The following is a 24,798-nucleotide window of genomic DNA, read 5'->3' as shown; positions in this document are numbered from 1 at the left end:
TGTAAAAGGCAAAGGAAATACACAGCAATATTTAAAAAGGAAGAGCAAGAAAATGTGCTTTTCTTTTCCCCATCCACAGTGAAAAAGGATTTGGTTCATTTTTTCTCCTGTCTGAGAAGACTTGAGTAAAAGACTTGAGTAAGTTAATACTGATTGGAGAAGCAGTGACTACTCAGTGTCCCCAGTCTCACTCACCCTGAGCTTTATTTCTCTCCTAATTTAAGCAACTTAATAATGAATGGGTTATTCCCTTTAAACTACTAAGAATATTCATGCTGTTCTTCCTTTTCCTACACTTGACTTTGTGACTTTTGAGTTGCTTCAAACCCTAAATATTAAAGTTTTATCAGTCTCACAATTTGAGAAGCATAACAAATTCAGAAGAAAAGAAAGATGTGACATATAAGAAAAGATAAAAATAACCAGAAATGGAAAATTTATGTGATTATCTGTGGCAGAGAGAGAAACAACCTAAGGACAAGAAGGCATTCAGAAGAGCTGTGTGCCTTACAGAAAGGCTAGGGTCTTTATGCTCCTTAAATTCTCAATGTTTAAATTAAAGATCAAGTAAAAGATAACCATAAAAGTGTCAGATGGAGGGATATGACAAATAGCAAGTTTTAAAGCCTTCTATATTCCATAGGCAATAATTCAGGTATACTAAGGCTCACATTTCCTGAATATAGGGACTTTGAAACCAAAACCTTATCTTGTTGGGAAATAGTGAGTCACGATTTTGAATGACAGCAAGCTGCAGTGTCTGTCTCTGATGGTTCACAAGGCAGCAAATCTCAGACCTGTCACTGATCCAGATGCAAGTATTTTCAGTTCTGGCCCCTTGGGATGGAAAACTGGACTTGCAGACATCCCTACGAATGATGCCATAGAACAAACCACATAAAACTGAAATTCTACACTGAGACAAACACAAGAAACATTTTTTTTTTTGTGGTCTGGTGTTTTAACCGTGATTTATTACAATAATGTCTACTTGAGAGAGATTTATCTCTGATGGAGATCAATTAGCAAAGAGGTTTATAAGTTTAATTGGATGGCATAGATATCATAAAGACATATATGAGTGGCTATTATGCTATATACTGTTATAACAATGATTTTCCAATCATTATCTCTGCCCTTAGAAACAGTAAAATATGAAACATACTGTTAAGTAATTACAAAATTTTAGGAAAAAGGGCTCAGCATTATTTATCATCTGCTACTGCATACAGGCTGAAGGTTTACATCCTCACTGTAAAATGTTACAATGTGATTTGAAAGATCACTCCACTTGCAAAACTGAAGGCAGAGCCTTCACAAGAGGAAATGTTCTAGCATGATTTGCTGTATTCTTTTACAGAATTAGTCCTTTTTAATAGTGATTTCACAGTTTGCTGCCCCTGCATTGATTCTCTCTAAACTCATCCTGATTGTCTGAATGTAAAAACCTGCTACACCATGCCACAGCCTTTCTGTCAGTGGTAGAACAATACACAGGCAGGCTTTGACAAAGATGCAATAGCAGAGGGTAAACTGAGGGGTAGGAGAGCAGATTGAAGCAATGAAAAGTGTTTAAAAGCTGCAGAATGTGCTTTCAGCCAGCTCAGCACACCCCAGGCCTCTGGAGCACAGATTACTGCTACATGGCTGTGAACTTCAAAACCAACATTAAGTAAAAAGCACAACTTATCTTGCAATGTGCCCTCACCAGAGAGAAGGCAAGTGGGGGCTGCCTGGGCAGGGGGAGGGCAAGCATCCCCTCTCTCTGTTCAGCACTGGTGAGGACTCACCTGGAATAGTGTTGAGTTCTGAGCTTCCCACTACAAGAGAGACATGGACATATTGGATAGAGCCCATCAAAGTGCCACAATGGTATGAAGGGACTGTGGCAACTCTCCTATCTGGAAAGGCTGAGAAAGATGGGGCTTTCAGCCTGGAGAAGAGAAGGCCCAGGAGGATCAAAGTGTATAAGTATCTGAAAGGAGAGTGCAAAGAGTACACCTTTTGCACCTAAACTGTATAAAGATGGACCAGGCTCTTCTCAGTACTAACCAGTGACAAGACAAAAAGCAACAGTCGCAAACTGAAACAGGCTGTGTTTCAGCACAAACTGAAATGCTGACACATAATCTGAACATCAGGAAACACATCTCCTCTGGGAGGATGACTGAGCACCAGCACAAGTTTCCCAGAGAAGTTTTGAAGTCTTTGCATTTGGAGATATTCAATATAAAAAAGGGTAAAGCTCAAGGACATCCATTGTCACTGTGGAAGGTTTTCTTTTTAAGCTCAGTTTAGCAGTAAACCAGTAGCAGATGCCGTGAGTTAGTGTCAAATCCAAGTTGCAGTCCTGTCAAAGTGAAATTCATCTGATTTAATTTTAAACTTTCATCACTGAAAAGGCCAAGCAGTGAGGTGCCTACCTACCCACACATCCTGGCTACCTTCTCCAGCACCCCACAGAACAGTTGTGACACACACATACCCAACTCTCTGCTGCAAACATGCTCAGTAACAGTATTGAGTATATAACAGTAGTTGGCACTCCTATAGCTAGCTCCGCAAACTGCAGACAAGGATTTAAAGCTGGGTGACAGATGTCCCGTGTCCTGCTGTTACAGAGAAAGACAACTGAAGCTCCTGAGGTTAAGAAAGTAAGCACTTTTTAACTTGACCTAAAATCTGTGCAGATTCAATCTAAAAAATTCAGCTCTGATTAAGAATTTCCTTCTCCTCTTTTCCCCCCATCTGGCTGTTTATTGCTGATCCTCCTTCCAGCCGAGAACAGTAACTGGCACATCACCACCCACAGAGACTCTCTAATGATCCAGGGGAAAGTTAATCACACTGTACCATCACATAAATCACAGCAGTTGGTCTGTGACTTACTCAGCCGGACTGAGGGCCAGTTCTTGAGCTCCCTAATCAACCTCTCTTTTTTCTTTTCCCCTTTTTCTTTTTTGGCAATAGGACTATTTTCATTCTGTCATTTCACCTATTGAGTCAGTCTGAAGCATCATAATGGCCCATAAAACTACCATCTGGGATATAAAATGTCAGGTTTGTGCACAGGAACAAGATCTGCTGCCTTTTCTAGCGTTCCCTGCTATGATGTGCTCTGCTTAGCCCAGGGCACTTCAGAGGGAGACTGCATATGTAGACAGACAGCACCCTAGAGGGTTAAAGCCTCTGCTGGCTTTTTTCCCTGCAAATATTTCAATGCAATGAAAATTAATGTATTTCTGGGAAAAATTCTTATTCAATGCACACACAAGGACATGCAAATGCACATAAACAGTTTCTAGTAACATCCACTCTGTTTATATATCTATGTTGTGGTGTCACGATATACAATAAGTATAAAAGGAAAACAGACACTCCAACAGCAGCAGCTAAGCAGAAAGGCTATTTTTTCCCTTTCCCAGGAGACATTGTTAACACTTAGCTGTGCTGAATCAGAGGAGAAAAGGTATCCAGAGGCTGATTGGTCCTGCACCTCAAAAGCATCCATCCTTTTGAGCACCCACAACCCTTAACTGTACTGAGAACAGAGAACTCAGTTCCACTTGTAATAAGGAAATAAACACATTACCCTAACAGAAAGAAAATATACAATATGAAATGACAGAAAAAAAAATCCTCTCCCATAGAAATCTTTTTGTGGAATCAGACACTGTATGAGGTTTATGGTATTTTATCCAACAATACAACAAAATCAACTTTGCAGAGTTTGCTGCAGCTAAACTCCTCCCTTTCCTCCTTTTGACTTTAGACACATGGCTGAAAACCTGGAAAAATTTAACCAATTCTGACTAAAATTACTAAAAATAGTTATCAGCTGTGAAATCAGTATTTAAAGTAATTCTAAAATCCTTACTTATCAAAACATAATATGCAGGGTTCAATAACCATGATAAAACATTTAAAAGATGCACTAAAACAAACATGTGACTCATTCTAGTCCCTGGCCAGAGGACAGAGCAAACAGAATATCAATTTGTTTGAGGTTATAACATTGGCTTCTGCAAGATCAATCTTCCGGATTTCAGTACATTTGAGGTCTAATATTTGCAGATTTGCAAGGCTAAGCCACAATGAGTCCTTCAGTAAAAGTTATTTTCTCTTTTCATGTAAAATGAAATCCCAGTGTGACTGTCTACTAGGACAGCCATCTGAAGGAAAGATAAAATACAGAAAATAAGTTTTTGCACTGAATATACTCACTGAGGCGTCATTTAACTTTGCTTGTGATCTTGATTTATACATAGCTTTCCCAGTTGGATGGCTGAGGCATAAAGTAGTAGAGTGATATCTCTCAAGATTACCAAGAAGAACCTGAAATCACTTTCCTTAGCTCCATCATAAACTGTGTGACTCTGATATGGGAGGCATCAGAGCCTCGTCTTAAATTTGTGTGAGAATAACAATTCAAAATCCAAAATTCTGAGAGCAACAGATGCAAAATACTAAAATTTCCCCTCATGAAAAAACACTGTAATACATAAGCAGTCTGATGTCAAGACTTCAAAACAAAGAAACAAAAATAGTTATCAACTGCCAACTTTAATTGAACAACATCTAGTTAATATTTCTCTCATTTTTTCCTTCAAAAGACACAAAATTCTAATTCATGACTGTTGTAGCCTGTCATGGATCACTGCTGAATTTTAAGACATGAAATGGGTCAGTACTGCCCTTAAGAGGAAACTGATGTCCGTAGAGCTCTATTGTTACTGAAATTATGGTCAAAGACTAACATGACAGAGGTCTGTGTAACTGAGCTATGGTCAAAGGAGACAGAGGCAAAGCACACTGAGTTAGGTGGCACCTCAAGTGAGAAGAGTTAATACACTTGGAAAAAAACCTGCAAACACATTTTTGGGCTCAGAATCCCACAAGCAAGGGTTAGTAGAGTGTGTAAGAAATAAGCAAGTGTGGGTGAAGCTGGCAGACATGCAGATTCTCTCATAAGAACATGAAAAGCCGACAGTGTCCTGCTGCAGACCAGCACTGACACTGCTCCTGGCACAAGAGCCTCTGGACACACCTGGCACACAGCTGTCACGTGTGTGTTTCACAGCCAGGGGTTTGGAGAGAGCACCATGGCAGCTACAGCTCACCAAGGGGCTCTTCTGAAAGAACAAGCACAGTCGGGAGCTCTGAAACTCCCCCTGCTGAGATGCCATCACATTTTGGTGCTTATTCTCAATTGTCATTACTCAGCCATGGGATGCACTGTTTTGGTTCTGCTGAGGTAGTTCCTTCCAAAAATTGTCAGACAGTAAAAGCACGTTTGTATCTTTTTGGTGTTTGACAGAGAACAGGCCACTTGTTGAGTGCAGCCGGGGCAGCGGGTCAGCCAAAAGACATCCAACAGGAGGACGGACCTGTGGGGATCTGTGTTTTCACCTTCTCACAGGCCTCAAGATGAACCAAAGCTATGATTTCTTTATCTTCATATCATGCTTTTATGCAGTTTGAGACACATGGGATACAACAAAGTTGTGCTACAAAGCACAATTCTAGCCTAAATTTAAAACAAATAAAGAGCAAAAAAAGTAGTTTTATTGCAGATAATCACCTAACACATTCTGGATGCTAGAGCTGAGAATTCAACAATCACATCAAAATGCTATTTTCATCATCCTGGATTTAATACTGGCCTTAAAATACTGTCTCCCTGTGAGCCAGCAAATTATTGTAATCTCAAATCCAGTGTGAGTTTATTTTATTTTTCTTGTCAGTTTTGTTGTTTGGTTCTTTTTCAAATGCAGAAGCAATATGAATGACTTGCATCTTCATTAACTCTGGGCATTCTCAATATATATCTTCTGGATATAATGTTTGGAAAATTCAAAGTGATTTCCTATCTCCTATTCACCACTGGTCAGTCAGAACTGAGGGAGTAAGCCACCTTATAACAGCAAGATGAATCTGGATCTGAAGACTATTCTCCCTCACTTTTATTTAGGCTGCTGGCTCTTTTACTGCTACCCACCATGAACTGGTCCCCTTACAACATGCTCTTAAAAATTAACCGAGTTATCAGTGACATCAACCCTATGTTAACACACAAATTCTTTGAATCGAAGCAACTTCTAGCATTTGGTTCATTGCTAACACTGATGACATTTGATAGTGAGATGCTTTGCTTCAGCATACCTATGAAATTACATATTCCTTACTTTTCCCCTGTGTATGAGATAAAGATATGTTATAACATTCTGCTATGTTGAGAAGCTGGGGATTGTCCAACACAAGAGGTCCTTAAGAAAACGCTAAAGAAATATTTGTTAGGAATGATATGGAGACTCAGCCTCACAGAAACATTTTGGATTTGATTTTGCTGGCTCTGGCCTATGAAGTCAATGTCATATAAAATGTAATGTCTTCCTTCTTTAACAGTTGTAATAATAATTAGGACAAAATCTAATTCACAAGCTGGAGTTAAGAGGAATTAGCTAATAATGTATGATTAAACAATAGTAACCAAGGTCACTGCATGACTAAATATTCGGTAATCAGTGATTAGATTTTGTTGGTTGATCTTTTAAAGGACCTGATTGGAGATGACCTCTTTCTTTCAGATTAAATGTCTGCTCAGGCTGAGTTATTATTGATCAAGAAGCTGACCTTACTGCCAGCACTGCCATTCCACATTACTGATCTCTTTGCATATGGTGTGCACGTACTTGCTGGAAAACTTCAAAGAGATTCGATCAAGTTGATGATTGCTTGGTTAATTAAGAAGGTGCCATATTTTGGTATTCCAGGCTGGTTGCTCTCTGCATTCTTAGAGAAATCACTCCTAGCATTCAATTAAATAAAGCAGGCAAAGAAAAAAGAACCATAAAGCTTGCATTCTACAGGATAAATCTTGCCCTGACAAGGGGAATGAAGGAGCTTTTCCCCCCTCATAAGTGGAGGACAGGTGTAGCAAAAAAAAGGAAATTTCCCTCTCTGTGTCCTGCATGGTGAGTTTAAGACACAGAGTGGGAGAAGGTGCTCTGCAAAGCATCAAACACAAGAATGACACAATGGAGGCTTTCAGCAACTTCAAAGCCCCAAATGCTTCTCTCCAGACAGTTCCTATGATCAAGTGATAATGGGAAAGAACTTGTCTTTAGAACGAAAGATCATATATCCATCTCATATCTACTAATTATCCATCATTTATACTCCTTTTTGGCTGCATGTTTCCATAAAAGCAATTAATATTAGTCACCATCCCCACCCAAGAAAATGTTGCTTTAACTCTTTTTCTCAAAGTTAGATGAGCAATTCTTTCTTGGTGAAAACACCCAGTCATGCACCAGCAATATAGTCCTGAGATTGTATTATCCTCAGAAGTATGTGGTATTGTCTTCATGTCAAATGTCACATTCTCAGGAAAAATATCTTGCTTTGGTCTTTCTTTGAGTGGTAGGAAGTTCTCTTTTCAAAAGCCAACAAGGTTATTAGGGTTTAAGAAACACTTGGGCAGGGGGGGCCTTGGGGGTGGAAAACAACCAAAAAATCCCTGACACCAAAAACATGGGGCCATATAATTTTTTCTTTCCTTCCTTTTTTTTCATATTCAATAAAAGTATGGCTTTCAAATTATTTCTATTATTAAGACATATTTCACCAAAACAACAAGACGTACATTGATGTTTTTCTCCTGTGTCATAAATTTTTTCTCAACCAATTCTACAGATGCAGGCAGCTTCATAAAGAAACAACTCTAAACCCACACATAAGATCATTCAGGCTGAGAAATTTCACAAATCATGTCCAAAGATACTCCCAGATACTCTCTACTTTTAAGTAGAGAACTATTAAGAGACCATTCCATTAGTTTTGCCTTCTGCAGTGCATGCTCCCTCTGGAAATGTGGGAAGCATCTGCAGAGCACCCCCTGCTCTGCTCCTTCTGTGCAGAGGCCTTGGCTGCGTCCCCTCCAACTCCTGTCCTGAGGCAGCACTGCTTCCCTGGGCCTCCACTAGACATAATAAGGATGAGGATAGCATGGCACAGTGTAATTTTTCTCTGGACAATTCCAGACATGGTGACATATCATCAACTTTTGCCTCCCTATCATTTAGTCACAACAATTCCTAAATCAAAGTATGCACCCCATTATAAATAAAGATGGAAACTGTGAAAGGAAGTTGCTGTTTCCCTGGCCAAAGCAGCATGGTTTACAAGTGTCATCCTTGGAAGGAAATTATCATGAAAAAGAATACAGACACTTGAGCATACTACAGGGAAGGTGTTCATCTGAATTCTATCACCACACAATGGGCCGTGTGTTTACATTTGTAAAAATATTTACTCTTCTTAAACAAAGGCTGGGCTTACAAACACAATAAACAAAGTTGTTCATTCAACAGACTCTTCTGAAAATCTAGATCCTAATTCTTCAGCACTCCTAATCCAGCACTCATCTAGTTTCCTAGATCACACACTTATACATTGGGCCTAATTGCAAATGACAGTACTAATAAATATTGTCCACCACTAACAAGAGTGTTTTAAGGCACTCTTCCTGTGCCTTAAAACAAATAAAAATTTTCTTTAATCACAAACTGGGATCCCTCTACAGTCTGCTGTTGCATTTGTTCTCATAAAATAAGATAGGTGTAAATCAAACGGAAACAAATTTCCAAGTAAGTATCAATGTCAAATTCCTAATTAAATTTTAAAATTCATAATTTTACAAGTAATATTTTAATGTAGTCTCAGCTGTAGACAATCACACTACAGAAACTCTAGAAGGAATAAAAGCTGACTCCTCAAACTATAAGTTTATTTTGTATTCAAAGAGTAACTGTAGGTCAATTCTTAAAATTACATAAATTTAGGTATGGGAAGTTTTTGTTACTAAGTCCTTTTTAAATTGTTAGAAAGAAGAGAGTAACATTTTTGGGAGTAACAGAAGTGTTTGAAGTAACTCCAATATTTATAGATTGCTGTGTTTAAAAAATTTAGCAAACTCCCAACAGAGACATTGTTTTTAGAAAAATCATAGAACAAATGTTAAAGTTCAATATTCACATAATCCTTTCAAACCAGAAACCCCTTCATTGAAATCTTTGATAAATGCAGGCTTGTTCTTCAGAGAGAAAAATGTTTTGGCTTAAAAATATTCCCTGCATCTGCAATTCTATGTCTACCATATATGTCCTCTCTGCACATCTGAGCACACAACAGAAGAGTAAAAATCTATACACTGTGCATAAAGTGGATTTATCATGTCTGTTGAGACACAGGGGAGCAAGGGGAAGATGTTACAGAGAATTCCTACTGCGTGTTTTCTTTCAGATCCTGTGTTTGCAGTGGGGACTGGCTGCTGCCTCCTGCTCATCCTGAAGCCACCAGACCTGGTGTCACAGTGCCTGAACCCCACAGGTCACAAGGGTCTCATGAGAGCTGGCACCTCAAACACATGCCTTGTACCACTTTCCCTTTCATTTAGCACCACAGGAAGCCAAGAAGGACAGGGAATGGGTTTTACTCACAGCCTAAACACAGAGAGCAGCTATTCAGACCTAAGTGAACCTCAGAATAAGACTCCCAAACACTTTGGAGGCAAAAGTACATGGCCAATAGCAGCAAAGTCTTACTAAAAGACTATGCTCAAATAGGAAGTAAAATCAAACCTTCCCCTCCCAAAAAAAATTGCTGGGCAACTTTCTGTTGGGCAACTTTGAACACTAGTTTATTACCTAAGACACAGCTCTGGCTGGTAATTCCTGTCAGATACACATTCTTTAAACAATAAAAAGCTGCTTAAAAATAACAAAGTTGGCTTGGAGAGAAGTATTGATTTGAGAATCTGATTCTTGCGGGAACAACCTGGGTTTAATCTATCAGTGCTATGGTATAGATATTTTTAATGACTTTACTTAGGTATGATAACACAGAACATATTGCTTTTAAAGTTATACTTCTGTGGAAAGTGCAAAATGTCTAACATAAAGAAAACAAGTACACAACATTCCCTTGAATAATTTTCAACCCTGTGAAGCAGAAATCTTTCTCCAAATTCAATGTCATAATCAGACTGCAGAGGACATTTAGTGAATTATCTCCAACCCTAAAAGCAAAGGTCTACACAAAGTAAGGGGTTAAATGTGAGAAGTCTGAAGAGACAGATGCTGATCTGAGTAAGTCACTGAATAAATATGAGGCAAGCTGGAGCTTTCCGTTGACCTCCTAAGTGGTGGGGATTGGGAAAGAAAACAACAGGAAAAAATTCAAACAAAATTAACTGCTATAAAATAGTAAAATTATTCAGAAGGTGTGGAGGAATGCTAATGCTTCCAAATGCATTCACCTTTCAATGGTGCCCTTGAACAAGTAAGGAAAGGTAATGCACCACACAGACAAGCATCTGGAGTCTGCCTCTCTGAACAGCCCCTGTCTGCTTATCCCATCCTAGCTGGAATCAATTCTCATGATCTTCTTCTTTGCAGTGAATTGCCAATACCAAACACACCCAGTGACGTAAATGGCATGGCACTCTCACCCCTGGCATGCCCTTGGGGATGAGACAGAGTCCTGGAGAGGAGACCCTCCAAAGCTACAGACAACCCTTGAACAAGGAGGAGGAAAGCAACCCAAATGGAAAATTAGGGAAGTTCTGTAGATCAGGGCTCTGGGAAGTTCGTCTGCCTTTCTTTGCTCACTCACAAGGGCTCAGCCCTCCTGAGCTCTGGGGAATCAGCCCTATCAGCCCTATTTCAGTGAGATGTTCTAATCCCAGCTTTGAGATGCTTCTTGAGAGTCACCCATCACAGCTCACATTTTTAAGCTTGGACACCCTCAGGGGCTGTGTAAAGGGACGTTTCAGTCCCACCTTTTAAATGGCAGCTCAGGGCATCAAACACTTAACAAACAGGACCAGGGTTAAGTATTCACCTGCTGAGCAACAGCACAACAGACTTTGTGGCAAAGGCAGGTGGTCAAGTGAAAGCATGCCACAGCTGGGATCTGAATCACAGGGCCAGCTGAGGCACATACCCTGTGGGGTCAGGCACATAGGTGTCTGTAGGGACAGACAACATGGGGGAAAAGGGAAAAAAACCTGATTTATAGCCATCTTCTCTGAAGCTGTACAATGAGCTTCACAGCTCAGAGAATCTTTTTTCACTGCCAGCTTAAGAGCCTCACAAAGATACCTGTAAGTGCTCTAGTTAACTCACAGCCATTCCAACATTAATACCCCATGGGGTACGATGAAAACCAGGCTTACCTTCACTACTACATGTGGTATGATGAAAACCAGGCTTACCTTCACTTCCCCTGTCATGTTTCCTTTCCTTACTCAAACTTGCATTCACTATAGGAGCAGAGGCAGAGAAGCCACAGCTGAATAGAAGAGTGACTTATTTTCTTGGGGACCTAGAAATTCATCATGGCCCGTCAGTAATGCTGTTTTCCAGTCACATTATCCTTCAGTTTGATATCATCCAAGACCCTATCAGCATCTTTAAGGGTGCTCTGTCTTCACTCTTCTTGCATTTTACCTCAGTTTTTCTTTCAGTTGTGCAAGAAAGTGATGCTTGTATTGGTTTATGATAGAAGAAGAGATTTAACTCCTTTCTTCATGAATTCCATTATCAATTCCCACTTAAATAATCTAAACTATGACAGCAAAGTGGCCAAATGTTGTTTAAGGACAAGTGTGTTTTATGAGCAAGGAGTACAGGTAAGAAAGACCTATGTAAGAGGACTTATAAAAACTAGGTTCCTCTACCAGAATGGAATACAAGAAATAAACAGGTTTCTAGCTTAACAAGCAAATACAGAGAGGGGAAAAAGTGTGGGATAACATCAAGATCATAGAACCATGGAATAACAGAATAGTGTGGGTTGGAAGGGACTTTGAAAGATCACCTAGTCTGACTCCCACTCTGAGGTGCAGGGACATCTTCAACTAGGTCAGGTTATGCAGAACCGTGTCCAAACTGACCTTGAATGTTCTCAGGGATGGGGCACCCACTTCTCTGGTAAACCTGTTCCACTGTTTTATTAGCACTATTGTAAAATGTTTCTTCCTTATATCTCATCTAAAGCAAACTCTCTTTCAAAGGTTTAAAGCCATTGCCCCTTTTCCTACCACAACAGCTAACACGTTTGCCCTCATCTGTGTTATAAGCCTTTTTCTGTACCTGAAATAAAGCCTTCCCGGAGCCACCTCTTGTCCAGGCTAAACTCTCAGCCTTTGCTTATAGGAGAGACGCTCCAGTGTGTGACCAGAGCCTCACGGCTCTCCTCTGGGACTCGCTCCAGCCGGTCCGTGTCCCTCCTGTGCTGGGACCCCAGAGCTGGATGCTGCAGGTGGGGTCTCACCAGAGGGGAGCAGAGGGGCAGCATCCCCTGCCTGACCCTGCTGGAGGCGCTGCTTTGGCTGCAGCCCGGGGTGCAATTGTCTGTCTGGGCTGTGAGCGCACACGGCTGCCTCACGGGCAGCGTTCTATGCACCGACACCTGCCCGGCCCCTCCCGGCACGGCCGCTCTCGGTGCCGCTCTCCATCCCGTTACCCCCAGCCTGTGTCGACACTGGGGGCTCCCCCGAGGCACTGCAGCGCAGCACCTCGGCGGCTGCACGTCCCGGCTGGGCTGGAGCTGAGCCCCGGCCGGGCACGGCGGCTGCACGGCCCGGCTGGGCTGGAGCTGAGCCCCGGCCCGGCACGGCGGCTGCGGGGGCCGCGCCCTGAGGGCCCCGCACGGCCCGAGGGCAGCGCCCCCTGCCGGCCGCGCCCTGAGGGCCCCGCACCGCTGCCGGGACGCGCACCGGAGCCCTAAAATCAAATAAAATCAAATAAATACAGGAATATACCGTGCACGAACAGAGTGACCCTGGAAGCTTCGCGGTTATGCCAGAAACTACTCAATGCTCGCAGCTTCAACTGCTAAATGTTTGATGCATTCGGCTCTGGTCAGGCTGGTAATAGCAGTGCCTTTCCCAATAAGTGAGCGTCTTAATAAAATTAGGAGGCAGTTCATTGTGTTCCGTATTTTGGCTTTTTCGTCTTCTTTTTCTTCTTCTTCTTCTTTTTTTTTTTTTTTTTTTTCCGGCTTTTCTGGTCTTTTGGTTTGGTTTTTTGGTTTTTTGTTGGTTTTTTTTTTTTTTTAACTGAAACTTCCCTGGTGTGTATGTATGTGTGTATGTATTTAAGTCCTTGACAAATTTGGACTCCACTGGAGCAGCAAAAAAGCTAAAGTCAAATTAATCAGAATAGATTACCTAGATGAGACAGTCATTGCTGCTGAGCAAACCTTTAGGGAGAAAAGTTGTCCTTGAGAAATATTTCATGAAGCTGCTGCACTAAGAAAGGGGCTAATTCTATGAATAAAACAGCCACAGAGAGCTCCAGGGTCCCCATTGGCTCAGTCTGTTAAGGAGAGAGAGGCAAGCGGGAAAAGGGAGAAAGCAAGAGGCTGACAGGGAGAATTCCATTATACACAGCAACTCAAAACACCTCTACACCCAGAGAAATCTAGAAGTCTGTCCCACAAGTACAATAATCACAAACAATGCTTTGCCCCAAGGCATCCCTTGAGCTAGTCAAAGCATTTAGAACTCTTGGGTAGGTATCAAGGAAGAAGAAAGGAACTTCCTTCCTAATCATATTCTGAAGCACTGGTTTGTCTTGGGGCTCTGCCTCTATTTCATAGCCAGAAATAGCAGTAGAGGTGTTTTCCAGGTCAGAATCCAGCCTGGGGATACCTACTCCTCCCATTCTGACTGCAACTTTTGCTCAAAGTCAGTTCACTGTGGGAGGACTCTTGTGCCATCCTTAATTCACATCAGATTTAGCTCACCTGCATTAAAGGCAGCCCAAGAGACCATGATGAAGTTAGACCAGGATATGAAGAATCCCCCATCTTTCAGTCTCCCTCTCTAAAGCATACAAACAATTTTTTCCCATTTACTTTTAGCATTTCTAGAAAGCATAAATCATGCAATGTTTCATACAACATGCACCTGCAAACTTGACAGGCAGGAATGATTTGTCTGGACAACTTGAAATTCAGAAAATGAAGAACAAGACACTTGGCCACACCAAAGATCCAGCTAGCCCAGTAACCTGTCTCCAGCTGACCAGCAGCAATCTCAAGGGGAGAGGACAAGAACAGTAAAAGTTTGAAGTGACAACCTCAGACTGTGCCCTCACACGCAGTGTTTTGTAGATCAGGGACCTCATGTAATGAAGGAAACACAACCATGTCTGAGGATACCTATTTTGTTGTTTTCTTACTCCCATGTGCTTGCACATTTACTTTAGGCACCCATAGGAATTTTCATTTTATGCAACACCCCATGGAAAAGAGTTCCATCACTTCATTCTCTATTTTTCTGTGTGCCACTTACCATTTTATAGACATCTATCTTCTCTCTCATCTCCCTTTCTATACTGAAGTCTTCTCTTTTTACATTTTACTCATTTTTAATCATCCAGCCAAGTAACTGAAACAAAACCACACAACTTAGCGACCTAAACACACACTAGTACTAAAAAATATTTATTTAAAGGCAGAGCTGGAGGTAAAAATGTTTTTCAGGTGTTTCTTAAGTGAAATATGGTTTAAGTAAAACAGTGGTGAATAACAATAGGTTACAGGCATTTGTTTTTCTTTGAGCAAATTAGTCACAAGAACTAGACACCTTATTACAAAGAGTTCCCCTGGTCATAGTAGTAAAATATAAAATACTATGGAAAAAAGGAGGCACTTTATGATTGGGAGAAGGTTTGATAACCTGTCATTTAAGCAGCCAGTTTCCTCTCAGACTGTTATTACAACATTTTCCACTCTAGCAGTAACAATAACAGTCTTTCTCAGGGGCATTTGTCAGCCCTCCTCTCATGTAAGACAAATTATATCCTCAGGGGAATATTATTTTTATATCATCACTATGGGTTTTAATAACTGGATGGTTCCCTGCAGAAATGTGTGTCCTCACCTCTGTGAGTGCCATGACAAAGGCGGCAGCGCTGAGTCAGCCCTGCCGGGGGCTCACTCAGAGTGCAGGGTGAGCACCCCCAGCTCCTGCTGAAGCATCAGGCACTGCCCCAGGAGCCCTTGAGGACAGCGTGAGGAACGCCCTCAGAGATGACAGAGATGTTAAAGAACAACTGTGCCACTGCTGGGCTCACTGAATGCTGTAGGGTACAAGCCTCCCTCTGATTCAAGCCATGCACTAAACTCTGCCTGCTGCCTAACAGGAATTGTATGTCCAGTGATTAGGACAATGGCGAACTTAATGGCATATTCAATAGGCTATACTCATCTCTAAACTCCTTTTTCCTATGACTCAGTGAAAGTAACACAAAAAAAAAACCAAAAAAAACCCCTCATGCTCACCTTGAAAAGCACTGGGACAAGTTGACATCACAGAAAGCCTGTCTGTCATTGTATTCTTGGCTCCCTCACAGCTTTATCACTTCCAAAGGACAGTGTGGGGAGGTATGTAACTTATGTATGTACGCACGTATGTAACCTATTTTTCAGTAGCTGAAGTGATTAATTTAGTAATGAGAACCATGCACGTTTTTTTATCTGATTAAGTCAAACCTACTTAACAGAATTTTTCCCATTTATTGTAAATCTTCTGGCACATAAAACTTTCCTCTCAGTACCTTCATCATTGCTCTCTAAGTAAGCAGAATGCATATGACTATACAAGTTTGGTTGTGGAGGGTTTTTGGGAGTAGAAGACACTGTGTAACAAAAAAACCTCCATGCTCATATTGTCTGACTGAAGCAGAGAGAGGTTCAGCTGATATTGGGACCATATATAGTACCAAACATAGCTTGCTAGGAAGCTTATAACCCAAACAAATATTCTGACTGAGGACAGTGTGAACAGTGAAATATATGGATATGCTCACCCTGAGCCAGTACAATAATGACTTGTACTGTCAGAGGTATCAACCTACAGCAGCAGAAGAAAAACAAAGCCCTGATGACCAGTGATCATGAAATGTTATCACAATTCTTTCTGTGGGAATAATACCCTCTCAAAGTGCATTCAAGCCAAATTTTCTCCTATGCAATTTAACTGTGTTTTCCCTTCATCTAGCAGCACTGTGTAGTGAGAAACAGCACCTTCCCAATGCTTTCCTCTGTGGGCTGTGCAGCAGTGTTGGACTGTGTGCTGCCCCTCAGCTATCCCCCAGGCTGCAGGACTTGAAGGAGGATTTTCCACTGTTATTTCAGTGAAGTTATTCCCACATATGGTTTATAAAGCACTGTGAGGTCCTGAGGGAGGAAAGGTGCTATATAAATGCAAATTGTTGCTGTTGTTATGCATGAACCATGGCCAGGTTTTAAACTAAACTGACTATGAAAAATGTCATTTATTCTGACCTTTCCTGATGAGAACCACTGTGAATAGAAAATCTCTAAACTTTTCGGACATAAAGACAAACTCCAGTTTAAATTCTCTGGGAGGTAATAGCAATACTCAAAGTAAGCAAATGAGCTCAGGGAATAAGAAAAGAATGCTCCCTGACTTAAGCAATACTGATAAGAAACCAGCCTTCAGGCCAAGGAATTTGGGCTCTAATTTTGACCCTGTACTAGACTCTAGGACAACTGGGAGGAAATCTGTTCCCTGTTCTGTGCTTCTGTTCCTAACTCTCTTCCTCCCTCACCCACCATCTGTTTTGTCTATCCATATGGTACATGTCTATCTACATTGCAAATTATCTCTAAGCTCACTGTTTGCATAGTGCTTACCCAAAACCTCCTCCTCACAATTTCCAAGTGAACAAAGCCAGCTAAGTAGCTGCAATCCTGTCAGGTGCCAGGGCAAATGTAAGTAATTGGATGGTACTAATGGGAAAAGTGGAAAGCAGGGCCGTGGCTCTCCAGTACACCACCTTCTTCCTCCCAAGTAAATATTTAGATGCTTTACAGCACTATTTTGAGAAGAGTGAGCTAGCTGAGAGCTAATTAGCTGGGGCAGAGCATTGCATTAATATAGTTACAGTGCCTCAGGTGTAAACTAGATTGTGCAGAACCAGACTGGGAACCACAGCATGATTGCACTGGGCTTTGAAGAGTCATTCTCAGTCCTCACTACAGAAAAAAAAAATTATACAAAACAAAGAAACTGAGGAAGAAATTCAACATCTTCTTTCCCTAATGATCTTGAAAGGGTCTTCATCAGTCCTAAAAGCTGATAGCCTTTAATGTGCCATCTCCACTAGATACTTACTGCTCTCCTACTCTATTATCCAGACACACATGGAGCAGCCTGTTGATCCATCTGCTGCTGGAGGAAGTTGAATATAACTGTCAAGAGACACCAGAGGAATTGCATCATACCTGTTTGCCAACTATTACCTGACCTGTCTCCAGGACAGGTCTTCTAACAGAAGTGACATTTTTAGCCAGATGTGATAGCTGTAAACACCAAGACAAAGTGCTGACAGTCACAGCTGGTAAGAAAAGGAGCAGAGATGTCTTTCATGCAGTTTTACTATTGAAGGTACCTTTTCCTGTATCAATGCAGAAGATAGTACCGTTTTTAAAAATCGACATTTCATTTCACAAAACAATGATGACTGAGCAGGTAATGTCAGGAGCTAAGAAAATGGATTTCTGCCCATTTTTTTAAAATATGGGAAGGTGCAAACTTTCTATATTTTCTAAGGGCCAGCTTCAGCCCAACCTAATTTCATGGAGAGTTACATGCACCATTGTAAAGTTAGCAAGACTACATCAAAGCAGATGTTGGTTCATTTTGGTCAAGAGTAAGAACAAGTTCCTATTCAACCAAGCAACCTATCTCACTGCATTGATTCAGCCTTTTCTGGACAACTCTTCCACAAGAAATTATGAAGTGTGAAATTAATCTTGGGAAGACTCTAGAAACTTGTCATTCCATACTGGGCATGAATCCCTCTCATTCACAGATCTATTTTTGATATTGCCATAAACTGTCTCTCAGTGTCCCAGACTTTCACAAAAATAGCAAGGAGACCAAATATATTGCAATCTAGTGAAGCATTCAGTTTAAAATTAGGCTGGGGGTTATTTTGGGGGATTTTGCCTGTTTGCTTGTTTCTCCCCCTAACAAAAAGTTTCAGCTCTTTGGGTACTCTGTAAGTGCTACCTCACATACAGTGGTTAGTACTCTCTGACTAAATCTAAGAATTATCTACAGTCATGGAATCCTGCACGGTAAAATTATTTTCATTGGAAACTCAGAGACATCAAGAAAAATACTATGAGAACATGCACATTATTCTAATCAGAAACCATATAGTTTTGCAAAGTAACATAGAAAAAATACTTATTCTGGTCTCGAACCCCAGAGATAACCAACTACTCACTCTAAAATGGAAAGCAGTTGGGCTCCAGAACCTATCTGGAAAAACCACATCCACCTTTATACAATTATAAATTAAGTGAAACCTCACGTAATTAAAAGAAAAAAAGGATTTTAATCAGAAAAGTTAGAGATAAGGTTAAGCAAAGCAGAGAATTTTGAGGAAATTTGCATTTCTGACTGTCAGCCATCTGTAGGCTGGTAGATTTCAAAGTGAAGAATTTGTCTTCCTGCGTGTGACATTAAAGGTGTATTAATCACAGCTTATTGCCATCACGATTCTGAAGACAAAAGCACAGTTTATATTGCCTTGAATGGGATGTGCAGAAGATATTGTCAGAAGCAAACAACTGAATGCCTCCTCTTTCCCCTTCTACTTCCACAAAAGCATTATTTTTCTTTAGGTGTATATTAGAAAAAAATTATTTCATCTGGTCTAGGACAAAACTGCTTCTTGTATGATTTCACAGAATATGTGTTCTTCATTTCCTTTACTGGCATGATACAGAAGATAAATGTGTAAATTATTCAATGTATAAATACATAAGCAATGCTTCCATGTGCTGACTGCATACACCAAAAGCTTGAGAGTCTCCAGTTCTGAATTCTAAAGCCTAAGAAAAAGGAGGGTGTTTCTATACCTCCTTATTGCATCAAATTTATTAATCTAAATATTGCTACCTTTTTTTTTTAATTGATTTGATAGTTTGGGATCAAATGTTACTCTGTTGTATTATAAGACAGAATCCCAACAGCCAAAAGGATTTACCTCTCCAGATACACGTGTGACCAGCTACTGAAACTCACCTGGAACTTGGATACTGGGTAAGAATGACTCCTATGCCTGTGCCTTCAAGCTCCTGCTTTCTTTATTCACTCTCCTGTATCTTCCTCATCTTCCACATGTAATTGCTTAATTATTTTCACATACACAGAACTTTCTCCATTTTTTATATACATGAAGCTTACCATTTGTGCCTCAAGCCAACGCCTGTCCTTTCAGCAAAGACAGATCTGGAAACAATACTGCATGACAATGCAGTAGCACTTAGGTGACCCACACAGAATCAGGGGCACACTGTGCCAGATCCTCTCCAAACAGCAGAAGATAGCTTCAGCTTTGAATTACATTAAGGGATGACCAAACACCATGGCTTTAGACTTCTGAACACAGAGGAATAAAAATGACTTGCTGAAAAATTAAGGACTAAGTCAGGTGCATAATCAAGGATAAAAACAGGTCTGCAGAACCCTAATCCTAATGCTTAAGGATGACCTATTTTCCATAGTGGAGAGGCTCGTGACAAATAGGATTTGTACTTCTGTTTTACAGGGTACAGCCTGTGCTGTTAGCCCTCAATTATATGCTGCTTCACAATTCAGAAGGTGGGCAGGTTGAAAATTTAATTTCTTCCTTTATGAGAGGCATTCTGACATCTTATGAAAATATCCTTCAATCCATGCTATAAAGGTCATGGGAACATATGCTGCAAAAACATGTAGCTATTGAACATCTGAAACAACTGAGAAATGTGTTGGCATTTTCCTTCAACTGAGTATCTTTCCCTTTTTCACTCATGGTTAGTGAACAGTTTTTGGGAGTTGATGAAACCGATTGCATGAGCACTATGTAATTTCTTGAACCTGTTTGTAAAAGCCTATTTTATGACATAATGTAAATTGCTTACATTTTACTCCCCTTTCTCTAAATAACCTTTTGAGTGCCATCCCCTTTACCATCCCACAATCTCTTCTAATAAAATGCATTTGCAGAGAATGAAGATTTTTCAGCCCAGAACACTGGGTCTTTTTGCTCCAGATCTGAGAAGATTTGTCGTCTCTTTAAAATTGCTAGCAACAGCATCCATTCATGTGTTAAGAAAAAAAATAATGGGTTTTTTCCTCTAGATATCATACTTCACAAGTTACTCCATATATCAGGTCGTGGAAATACGTTAGTGTCCTTAGAAGATTTATGTGTTTGTGGCAAGAAGCGCAAAAATTATGAATTTGTATATTTTATTATTCTCGCTGCATAATCCTAGCTGAAAGATGCTGGCTGTTACCATGGTCTGTAACACTGCATATGACTGATACAGCCAGCATGGCAAAGATTGATCACAGATATTCAACTGCGTGACCTAAGGACTTGCCTTACGTGTTTTATTTAGGGTAAGGAACACATGGAGCCACAGCTGGCATTGCTGAAGCACCACAATACATTATGTTGCTTGACCTATAAAAGAATCCTTGCACAGAGGAAGTAAGGAAGAGCAAAAAGAGCTATGTGAATGCTTGCTGAAAATTATAATATTCAAGACATAAGGAACACAAGAAAGAAAGGAGCTGCAGTGAAGAATCAAGCTTCAATATCTGGTATATGAAATGGGTCAGGATGTTGAGGTCAGTCAACAGCTCCAACTCAAATGAAGCAGGTAGCGTTGTTTGTATTTTCAAAAGCTTCTCCTTCCCCCCCAGATTTTTGGTTGGATTTTTTGAGCCAGAAGTCAAAGGTCCTTTCATATTACACAGTTTATATTTCATAGCTGAAAGAGTTCTGCCTCCTAACCTAGACCACTCTTGGCTACATCACCCCCTAATTTGTGCTTGTCCATTTTATCTTTAGGCAGGATGAGCCAGCCTATGCCATACTACACTTTGGGATGGCAGCATAATTCATACAATGTCTCATTTTACTGATTTTGGCAAATCTGGCTTCCTTTGTTTTTTTGAGATGAGTTCTTAGCAGGCAGGAGAAATAACCAGAGGAGGAGTTGAGATCTATATGTATTCCTTGTCATCACTTTACATCTGCTGCAGAATTAACCAAAATAGTTTAAGTGCCTTATTGTCACAGACTACCTTCCCTCACACTAAATTTGACATCTAAATCTATGCAGCTATATCATGGCATGAAGGCATTACTATCCAGAAAACATCCCAGAAATTAATTTAACTGCATTCATGTTCATAAACACCAGGAGAAGCAGGTGGCTTTGTTTTAAATCACTGTTTTTATTTGCACTCAGCTAACAAACAAAATATCTATTTCAAAAATTCATTTTATGTGGTATTAAAATTATTCCTAAATGAAAATGATGAAGAATGTTTTCATGTAAAGAGGAGTGCAAGTGCATGTGGTCTAATACATAGTAACAATTTCTACTGCTTTTTTGGAAGTCAACAAGTCTGTCCACGAATCTATCAAAACCGGAGTTTATGGAGGAAGTTCTGTGTCTGTGCTAGATCTCTCAGAGCAAATTAGGGCAGAACTGCAGGATGCACTGAAGAATGAAGCTGCACTGCACAGCAAGAGCAGCCATGGAAAGCTCTTTTCCAGAATATCTAAAGGGAAACTTCCTTGTAGACATGCACCTTTGCCATAGTCCAGCTTCCCAAAGTCAACAATAAAACCCTCTGAGAGTTGTTCAGCCAATAAATATTTTTCAGATAATAAAAATCTTACTTGTGAATCACTTCAAGAATTTTCTTTTACTTGTATCTTATAACTATGATTTTACATTATTTTTATACAATCTACTTGTTATATACCCTAAAGTCCAGGACAGTTTTTCTCCCACAGGGCTAAAAGTGCACCTGACAGGACCACGATCTGATTTTGTAAACTGTGACTATAGCACTATGTAAGATCAAGTGCTGTCACTTGCTGAGCATCCTTATCTCCTTAGAGATGAAACTGGTCCAAGGGTTTATGCAGAGAATCACACTGTAAGGCACAGAAACACTGTTATGCCACTTATCCAAGTGTTGGAGGCTTTCCTGCTTATAGGAACAGTAGGGATGAGAAAAGTGGGAAATTAAGGCAGTTGCACAGTTCTGTTGCTTTCACATAGGAATGAGCTGGAGACAATAAATAAAGCAGCATTAGGAATGCAGGAATTGTTACCTCCAGAGCAGGAAAGTGTGATTTCAGGTGTACAAAGAGCAAGAAATGTGACTGAAAGTCCCCTTGCCTCTTGATGAAGACTGCTCCTGATCATCAGTGATAGAGCTTGTCAGTATAAATTTACAAAAACCTTTGTAACTATTTAGAAGTTAATATTCTTAGGTCACCTTTAGTGGGGGGAAAAGGAGAACCAAACAAAATCCAGGCTGCCTAAATTGGTTTTAAGACATAGTTTCTTTTGTTACATTTAAACAGAAAAGGTCTAAATTTCATTTTTGACAAGTGTCTTACTTGACATTTTATATCACTCATGTCTGTCACAGAGTATTTTCTAATGCAAAGTGACATGGGCAGCACTAAGCCAGAGTCACCTGTCACACTGTTATGTCTGCAAGAATTTCTATGAGCTAGAATTTGCTTAATTTCAGAGCTAAAGTAAGGATACCTTACAATGAACTTTCCCTTTTCTTTCCAGAAAGCAGATGATATAGAGGAGAACACCTTTCTGATCTCTTCTGGTTTTATTCCCTGGGATAAGAAATGAATTGTTCCTATAAATGGCAAAGGGGATACTGGCTCTTCTCTCCATTTAATAGTTTTGGTTTTAGTGAGCATTGCATTAATAATCTACTTGATTAAGATTAAACTAAACTATGCCAGATGTTAAAACAAAATGTTAAAAAGCCAACAGCTGAAATGGGACTGGAGCAGTATAAATTATCCTTCTAGTACCTAAGAGAGGCAGTCACAGAGAGGATGTAAGCACTCTCTCCCAAAGGAAGGAAAGTGACAGAGCAAAAAGCGACATGCAGAACCTGGGGTATTACATAAAGTTATTTACTGTGAGAGCAGTTAAACGTTGGAAGAGGTTTTCAGAGACGTGGTGGGATCGCCTTTGCTGGAGGTATTAAAGACTTGGCTGGACAGGGCCCTGTTTAACCCAGTCCAATGGCCTGCTTTTAGCTAGAGCTTGTACCAGATGATCTCCAGAGAGCCTTTCCAACCTAAAGGCTTTCCAGCACTCCAAGATTCCAAACAATTATTTCTGGGGGAAAATATTGATTAGAAGCAAACAAAAAAAATCACTGCATGCTACTATCATCATGTGTTATTTTTTCAAATTAGCACAGCAATGTATACTAGCATATCTCAGACACCTTTAAAAATAAAGATGAAGCTCAAAAGTTACACTTTGTTGTGAGCTGAGGCAAAAACTATCATTCATTACCTGTCTGTAGAGCACTTTACACATAGCTGTTCAAATGTGTGTAGCTATGGGCACCGTAACGAAACATTTTGTAAATCCTCCAAAGTACTTACTGCACTTGGCGAGAGCACAACTATTTTTTGCACAAATACCTTGCACATTAGCCCCTTAACCTTATCTACAAACAAAACCTAGTAATGAACAAAACCCAAAGGGCTACTTAAAAACATAGCAGAGAAAAGAGAAAGAGATCAAAGCTTGTGTTTAATTAATCCAGCCTTTCCTGATACTTTCTGATCTGCTTACTGACACTTTGCTAAAAGCCAAAACACTTGATATTCAATAGCAGACCCACATAATGAGAAGCTTCAAAATATTTATTTGTCATAAAAAAATAAGTAATTAATTAGTAATACCAGGGACATCAGATGAGATTGCAGCAACAAAACTGCTTAAGATTTTCTGGAAAGGAAATTTTTATATAGAATGGGATCAGTTTACTGACAGGGCTGTCAGCAAATTGACCTGTTTTGTATACCAGAGTAACTGGATGTTTTTAGTAACTAATTAATTTCCCCAAAGTGTTTATTCAGTTAACATTACTGATAGAAATGCTTATAAACTAGCAAATGCACCCAGTTAAGTTAAAAAAAAAATAGAAAATACATCTATCAATTTCTATGCCCTTCCTCTTGCCCTTGTACTTTATATGAGATCCTGTAATTCAGTTTTCTGAATAACTATTTCTTGAGAGATGAAATGAAATTCTCTTTTTCCAGCTGCCCATATCATATCAGGTATCTTAATCAAGACACTCATATTTACCACAGGGATGCCCTAATTACCAGACCATTAGAACAGTCTATCCCAGGATATCCATTCTCTTCTGTTGTGTTACACTTAATATCTTATGCAAATGGGACAGCAATGCTCCTGTCTCCACTGAAAGATTATACTACCCACCATCCCCACCCTCCCTGATACTGCTGGTACTCAATTATTTACATCTCAAAGAAGTTTAAGAATCAATCCCAAGTGACACACATAACCAATTCTTTCTCTCTTTTCTGAATCTCTCATTTATTTCTGCATGTGTTTCAAAAGTAAGACCATCTAAATGCAGAGCAGAGCAGAAGACTCAGAAAAGGGGCCATAAGATAATTTTATTCCTAAACAGGCCAGTTCAAGATCTGCATATTTTTGTGCTGATCAAATTTACATCAAATGATCTGCTGTGGTTTTAACTGTTTCTGGTGGAAACCTAGTATTTGCTAGCTCCTAACCTGTAAGAAACACCCTCAAGCAGACTATGGATAAATGCCCAGTTGTGTCCCCTCTGGGTCAAAATCCCACATG

This window comes from Zonotrichia albicollis, chromosome 1 (assembly GCF_047830755.1).
Source record: "Zonotrichia albicollis isolate bZonAlb1 chromosome 1, bZonAlb1.hap1, whole genome shotgun sequence".
Classification (NCBI taxonomy): Eukaryota; Metazoa; Chordata; class Aves; order Passeriformes; family Passerellidae; genus Zonotrichia; species Zonotrichia albicollis.
This window is presented reverse-complemented; position numbering follows the sequence as displayed.